Source organism: Cololabis saira, chromosome 7, assembly GCF_033807715.1.
Source record: "Cololabis saira isolate AMF1-May2022 chromosome 7, fColSai1.1, whole genome shotgun sequence".
NCBI classification, from domain to species: Eukaryota; Metazoa; Chordata; class Actinopteri; order Beloniformes; family Belonidae; genus Cololabis; species Cololabis saira.
In genome coordinates this window covers 1,083,696-1,091,509 of record NC_084593.1, presented here as the reverse complement: position 1 = coordinate 1,091,509, position 7,814 = coordinate 1,083,696, and the positions used below count along the sequence as shown (strand labels likewise).

General features: G+C 38.6%; 1 long non-coding RNA gene across 1 annotated transcript; it reads left to right on the top strand.

Moving 5' to 3' along the window:
- The first annotated feature begins 1,701 nt into the window (after positions 1-1,701).
- On the top strand, positions 1,702-4,044 carry LOC133447430 (uncharacterized). The gene is made up of 3 exons (XR_009782907.1): positions 1,702-1,878; positions 1,987-2,160; positions 3,725-4,044. It is a non-coding gene; the product is annotated as an uncharacterized LOC133447430 (long non-coding RNA).
- The last annotated feature ends 3,770 nt before the right edge of the window (positions 4,045-7,814 follow it).

The window sequence follows — 7,814 nt, the reverse complement described above, 5'->3', positions numbered from 1 at the left end:
GACTGAAAAACGTTTTAAGCCTTTTTCACATAGAGTGCGCACAGTGGCAGCCGCCGCCGGCTTTGTGTATATGCTGCCCATTGTGTATGTGCTGCGGCTCCGCGCAAGAGCGCAGGGTCTGCAGCCGAGGTCGGTGGCGCGCATCACGGCGCACGCCGCTGGGTTGCCGCGGCAGCAAGGCGCAAAAAGCGGCTTTCACCTAGAACGAGGTTTGCGCAGCGCACGCCAGGATGGGCGTCTCTGTGAGGAGCTGTGGGATGCGAGACTGCAGGCCTATCGGGACATCAATAAAAAGGGACAAAAGTGGAGAGAAATCTCCTAGAATGTGGACATACGTGTGTGTTTAAAAGTGGTAGAAATGTGATATTCTTTTGCTCTTTTAACAATAAAATGTTCATTTAAAATACAATTTAGCATTCCCATGCCTCATATCAGGATCAATTGAATCATTTATCAATATATGGTTATGAAACTTTTTTTCGGTAACACACAACGAGGTCACATACATGTTTTCAATATATCAAGTTGATCCGTTCATGCCCCGACAGAGCGGGGGAACGGCAGGGAGCAGAGGGCTCTGCTGCGCCGGGCGCAGCGCAAAGTGGGGCGCAGGTTTTTGCGCAGAGCGAAGCGACCGGTGTACAGAGCTAGATGGCAGAGTCTAGAACTAGAAGTCAGGCTCTGTTGAAGGGGCTGACTGGACAGACTGCCACCAGGATGGCTGAGTCTGTGTTGGATGGAGAGGAGGATAGTGTAATGGAGGAGCGCTTTCGGGAAATTTGTTTACCGCCAAAGAAGAAAAGTGAGGGGGCACAGTGACATAAGTAAGGGGGCACTGCCCCCTGGTGCCCCCCCATGGCGCCGACACTGGTCTCATCCATCCCGCTCCGTGTTTAGTTGGGGTCTTCCTTTTAAAAAAGTGTCAGCCTTCACGAGGTGTATTAGCTTCTACACACACCCTTTCAGTTACATGATTGAGAAGTCAGTCTTTCAAATTTACCGACGTAAACTTCTTCTTCTCCATTATTCAAGTGTTACTGAGTCAAATATGCAGCATCTTTTTGAAAAGTTTACATTTTGTCAGAATGATGTATTTGTTATGACAACTTGAATTGTGAACTTTTCAAAAAAAGTGTCATAAAGTTAACATTAAGAGCTAACAGTTTAACGTAGTTAGATTAATCTTACCATGTTTTCCAGATGAATTTCCCTTTTCCGCTTTTTCCTTCTGTGTGGTTATCCTGGTCCTTCGAGGTGAGACTCCGAGCTCCTCCATCCTGAGACGCTTCTGTAGCTGGGGCCGCGGTCAGTGCGCGCAAAGAAAAAAGTGCGGCGTGCGGCGTTCAAGCCAATTCGGAACTAAGGCTTTTAACTAAGGCCTAATATTAGTGCTCCTACTCGGGAAATTCAGAGTCTTCTTGGAGAATAAGTTTTCTGACATCACACAACAATGTCTAATGTCAATGTCTGGAACGCTTTGAAGACAGAAATGGGAGTTTTCAATGTGGAAACCCAGAGTTCTGAGGTGTCATAAACGCAGCATTGGCACCAGAACGCAGGAGTTATTGCGGTGTAACCTGGGTGGAACTGCCTTGTAGGAGGAGCAGAATGTTCTGGCAGGACGGACAGTAATTTTAACAGGATATCCATTTACCAAGCTGCACGTTTCATTTTAGGAGCACACGGCATGCGTGGGTTAAAGTTAGCAAACAAGTTGGGTGAGCTAACAGAAGGCAAAAAAAAAACCCACAAACACCTCAAACTAATTGAATGGCTCCAAAAGAAAAAAAATACTGAGATGGAAAGTCAAGTGCAACCGGTGTCATCACAAAAGGAACCTGAAGAAAAAGATGGTGGATCTGTGGACCGATTTGAATGGTAGGTAACTTTGGCTAACATTGTGGGATAACTTTTTTGGTCAGTATTATTATTATTATTATTATTATTATTATTATTATTATTATTATTATTATTATTATTCGCCAGCTTGATTTCATGATGGACAACATTGCTGCATCCTCAAGAACCCTTTCAAGAATGGCAAAGCAACGGGAGGTCTGCGTGACAGCGATGGAGAGGCTGCATCATAGAGAAGGACAGAGAATTGGGGGAAGGAGCATTTCGTGGTGATAGATGAGTCACTTCAGACATAAAAGAAAGGTAACTTTTTATATTAACTGCTACAAATTGTTAGGCTGCTAATTATGACTTAGTCTTGTGATGCCCAACGTTCAGGTCGAGACTGGACAAGACTTGAATGTCTGGGGAAGTTAAAAGTAAAATAGGCAGGTTAAATAAGAGTTTTCTTTTTCCTGCTCCTTTCTGAACATGGATAAAGATGCAATTGTTTGCTATTTCCTTTGGTACAATTTGAATGTTTCCATGGGCAGAACAAGTAAATGAAATTAAATGAAAATCTGTGTTAGTCTTTCGTCCTCAACCAATGATTGGTTAGCTCTGCTTTGCACACACCTTACCAGAAACATCAGCAATGTTAGCAACGAAAGGCCCACCCTAAAAGACTGTTGGTTGGTTTTGCAACACTGTTTTTTTTAAAACTCACAAAACGTTTCCACCCAGACACCCGCTTATTTTTACAAAATTGAGGCGGAACTTCCCCAGACAATCATTTTGAAACATTAGAGTTTGGAAACGAGACTAGTTATAACCTCATCACCAATGTGGAAAAATTAATTAGTATATTCAAAGATTCAATATGTAAATTTTGATCAGAATTTTGAGGTAAAACATTACAAAATCATGTGCAATTATCAGAAATATGTTTAGAAAGAAGAGTTTAAATGTTATGTCAAAGACATTTACCAATTGAAGATGCAAAAGGCACCATATACAAGCGCAACAGTAAAAGTTGGTGGCGAAGTGCAAATATGCGGCCTCCAGCAGGGAGCAGGGTGCGGATTTTTATTTTAAAAGTTGTACCAGCGCTCCTGCTCCATCCCGCTCCAATTTAGCTCCAGGGCCACCCATACCTGACCCACAACCAGCTTGTTTTCTAGCTGGATCTGTTTGTTATCGAAAAGTATGTTATTGATTAAATTATTATTCAAACTGTGGGAGGGAAGAGATCTGAAACAGAACTCATACTGGAATCTGACGATGCCAGGTTTGGGTTTAAGTGTACAACGCTGCTTTTTTGGACAGGTCTGTGAGCAAGGAGCAAGAAAATTCTCACCTGCTCTGTTTCACTCACATGCTCTGGTCCACCATCCACATGTAGCGACCTATACTGTATTTTTTAGCCTGGTATTTGGCTGTACTTTGTGTGTATAAAAAGAGTTAAAAACTGCAAGATCTAACTGCTGTCTGAGCGTCGATCAGCTGAGCCAGAGCACAATGGGTGGGGCGCTACACAGCTGTAGCAGCATGTGTGTATGTTTTATAACATCGGCAAGAAAAAAAAACATTGTTGATTGTCTTCTCAATCGCAGTGAAACGATTGGATTGCTGATCGACAGAAGCCAAGTTGAAACAGCAGCCCATCATTTATAATGTTCATGCTTATAGTGATGAAAAACAGAATGGGACAGAATCATTCCTATAGAAACTCTTAAATTTGGCTATAGTAATCATCCATTCCATGGAAATCTTGCATTCTACTTTGTCTAATCAGATTTGTCAACTTTATTCCTGCTAACATTATAAATTTATCTGACACAAGGTTAATAATCTTGTTTCTTGTTCTGTCATTTTCCGCAAAACACAGTATGGAAGGGGCAGGATGGCTGGGGGCTGGAAGCGGAGGAAGTGGGTGTTCGGGATGCTGGGGGTGCAAAGCATGCGGAGGCGGCCAGGGCGAAGACATCCAGGGAAGCCGGTGCTTCGCTTGGTGGAGAAGAGGGGGAGGAGGGAACTGGTGCCACTCATAGCTCATCATGTCAAAAGGGAGCAGACATTTCCAGGGAGGATAAACAGAGGGTAGCCTATCATACTGTGTTATTGTATTATGTTAATAAATAATGTTTGTTCAAAGATCTCCTCTGTGCGAATTGTTGTTACGTATCTGTTATCACAGATGTGTATATATATATATATATATATATATATATATATATATATATATATATATATATATATATATAAATATTTTTTTTTTATTTTTTTTAAATTTTTAAATTTGCACAACATGAATGTATACATAAACATGACATGATAATTCATTTCCAGAGGAAAGATAACAGGTAGTGGTTGTGCACGTGAGGACAGAAACCCTAGGGGGGCTTATGCAAGGTCCTCGCCGTTTACAGGACATTACATGACTTGTTTATTATTAGAAAGTAAAACTAGAACAGAAAAAAAAACAAAATAAACAGCAAAAGAAGACAAACAAGAAAAAAACAATCAACAAGCAGAGTAAATAAAAATAACTGCAGAATGTTAAAATACTAATACAATAAAAGTGAATACTAAAACAGAGAGAACGAGACAAAAGATTGGCAAAGCAACACAGGTAAGGCATAATCATCATATCAATGGTATCTTCCTTTAGTTTCTTACTTGGGTAATTAATTTATTCATTACACTTCTTTTGTAGGTGGACAGAGAGGATGAGTTGGTCATTAGATGGGAATGGGCATTCCATAGGGAGACACCTTTGTATTTTAAGGAGAACTGACCCCTGGTGGTACTATATAGTGGGACATGCAGCTGGTTGGATTGTCTAGTCTGGTATGAATGAAAACTAGAGTTAGACTGGAAGTATTGCTGGAAATGTTCAGGTAGTTCAGAATTCTGGTATTTTGTTTTATAGGTGAAAATACAAGTTTGAAGGATGTTTATATTGAAAATGGTTAGTATATTGAGGGTTGCGAATAGAGGTGCAGAGGGATCCAATGGGGCAGATTTTGTTGCCAATCTGACAAACCTTTTTTGTAGTACATGTAGTTTTTGGAGGTAGGAAGGATAGGTACTAGCCCACACAATATTACAATAGGTTAGATATGGATATATTAAACTGTAATATAAGGTTTTTAAGCAGGCTCTACTTAGAAGTCTACTAATTTTCTTGATGATGCCCACTGATTTCGCAACCTTTTTTGTTATTGTGTCAATGTGTTCTTTCCAGCAATACTTCTCGTCAACCATTACTCCCAGGAATGGTGTGGAAGCAACTTTACTGATTTCATTACCCTCAATGGAGATCCTAGCTTCCCCAGGGTTGTATTTCTTCTTTCCTGCAAATATTATGAACTTAGTTTTTTTAATATTTAACGATAATTTATTAAGTTGGAACCACTTGCTCAATAAAATAAGACCTTGATTGGCTTCATTAACGAGGGTTTTGAAGTTTTTATGTGAAAGAATGACATTTGTGTCGTCAGCGAACAGAATGGAAAACATGGTACGTGATACTGCAGGTAAATCATTAATATAAATTAGGAATAACAAGGGCCCAAGTATTGATCCTTGTGCCACTCCACAAGATAATGTTGCTCTGGAGGATTCAGTGTTCTTAACAGTGACATATTGCTGTCTATCAGTAATGTAGTTTTGTAACCAATCAAAGACGGTGCCTTGAAAACCATATCTTTTCAGCTTTGACAGTAGTACAGTGTAATTTACAGTATCGAAAGCCTTGGAAAGATCTAGGAAAATTCCCAGTGCAAATTCCTTATTTTCCAATGCAGTGGATATTTTGTCAGTGAGGTCAAGTAAAGCCATATAACTAATATATATATGTTGTATACATATAACAAATGTTATCTGTTAAAATCTGTTTTATTTTGTTTTAAATAAAAAGTGTAAACTTCTTTATATGTGATTGCTTAATTTACTAATGGTTAAGTAATGGTTAAGTAATGCTTATGAGGCAGTTAAGCATTAATAATGTGTTACCTAAGGGATAAATGTGTTACACTTTACAATAAGGGTCCAGCAAGCCTTTACTAATGGTTAAGTAATGGTTATGAGCCACTCCTATACATTTATTAAGGTTTATGTCAGGTTACCGTTCATAAGGTCAGGTAAGCTACCTGATAACATACACAGCACCATTAGGAAATGATTACTTAAGACTCTAAATAGTTGCTTAATAATGCCCATCCAGTAAACATGTACACCATTAGTGAATGATTAGTAGATGTATTAGGTAGCTGTTACTTAATGCTTATTCACTCCAAATAAACACCATTAGTAAATGATTACTAGGGACATTATTAACGTTTTACTTATGTATTAACTAATGTATTACTTAATACTAAGTAATGCATACATAAGGATAAATAATTACATCATGTAACGTTTATTAATGCTTACTAATGTATTAATTAACTCTGAGCAGTAGGCATTAAGTAACTGTTTATTAATGCATTAACTAATATGCTAATTAATGTTAAGTAATACATAATAATGGTTATTTAACTATTATTAAACTGTTAATTAATGCTTAATAATGCATTAACTAACGTTAATTAAGGGACCCTTATTGTAAAGTGTTACCTATATGTCCACTAGAGGGCAAATAAATGCATAGAAATGCAGTAACATATATGTCCACTAGAGGTCAAATAAATGCATTTAAATGCAGTAATTCATGTGTCCACTAGAGGTCAAATAAATGCATAAAAATGCAGTAAATTATATGTCCACTAGAGGGCAAATAAAAGCATTTTAATGCAGTAATTTTTGTGTCCACTAGAGGGCAAATAAATGCATTTAAATGCAATAATTTATGTGTCCACTAGAGGGCAAATAAATGCATTTAAATGCAGTAACATATGTGTCCACTAGAGGGCAAATAAATGCATTTAAATGCAATAATTTATGTGTCCACTAGAGGGCAAATAAATGCATTTAAATGCAGTAACATATGTGTCCACTAGAGGGCAAATAAATGCATTTAAATGCAATAATTAATGTGTCCACTAGAGGGCAAATAAATCCATTTAAATGCGGTGATTTATATGGGGGGGTGCCAGAGATCTCTGGGGGGCGCGAAACTTTGTCTGCTTTGAAATTATGCAGTTGTAACAATTATATTTGCGAATGAGTGATTCATAAGACATTGTTAGGAATAATTTATGAATGTCTTGAATATGTTTTGTGTTTTTTATACACTGGTGACAAACACAGGTAATGATTTAATTCCTTATTATTATATCATTACTCAACATTTAATCTACTCCGACAGGTTGTTAAAGGAAAAATGTTAAAAAATGTTGGTCTCATATTAAAAGAAACATTTTTCAGAAATATTTGTATGTCCTTTTATGTCCTTTTGTGCGTATTTTATACATTGGTGACATTGGGGAAAAACAAAGTCATATGTATACAGAGTAAACCAAAGAGAAATGTATCAAAAAAACATAATTAATATTAATCTTTTCAATTAAAGACTATTTTGGTGCTAGTACATACGGGTTGGGGGGCCCCGGCTGGTCTTAGACACAAGTAAGGGGGGCTCCAAGTAAAAAAGGTTGGGAACCACTGCACTAGAGAGCAAATAAATGCATTTAAATGCAATAAATTATATGTCCACTAGAGGGCAGATAAATGCATTGTAGTGAAATGTGTTAAATGTAGTAATTTATGTGTCCCCGTCTCATTTGTTGACGGTCCCTGACTGTATCCAGCCTGAGGCCAACTTCACCTCCGTCTCATTTGTTGACGGTCCCTGGCTGTTTCCAGCCTGAGGCCAACTTCACCCCCGTCTCATTTGTTGACGGTCCCTGACTGTTTCCAACCTGAGGCCAACTTCACCCCCGTCTCATTTGTTGACGGTCTCTGGCTGTTTCCAGCCTGAGACCAACTTCAGTCTCTGGGAAGCAGCAGGAAGGGCGAGCCGGTGCTTGTTGGAG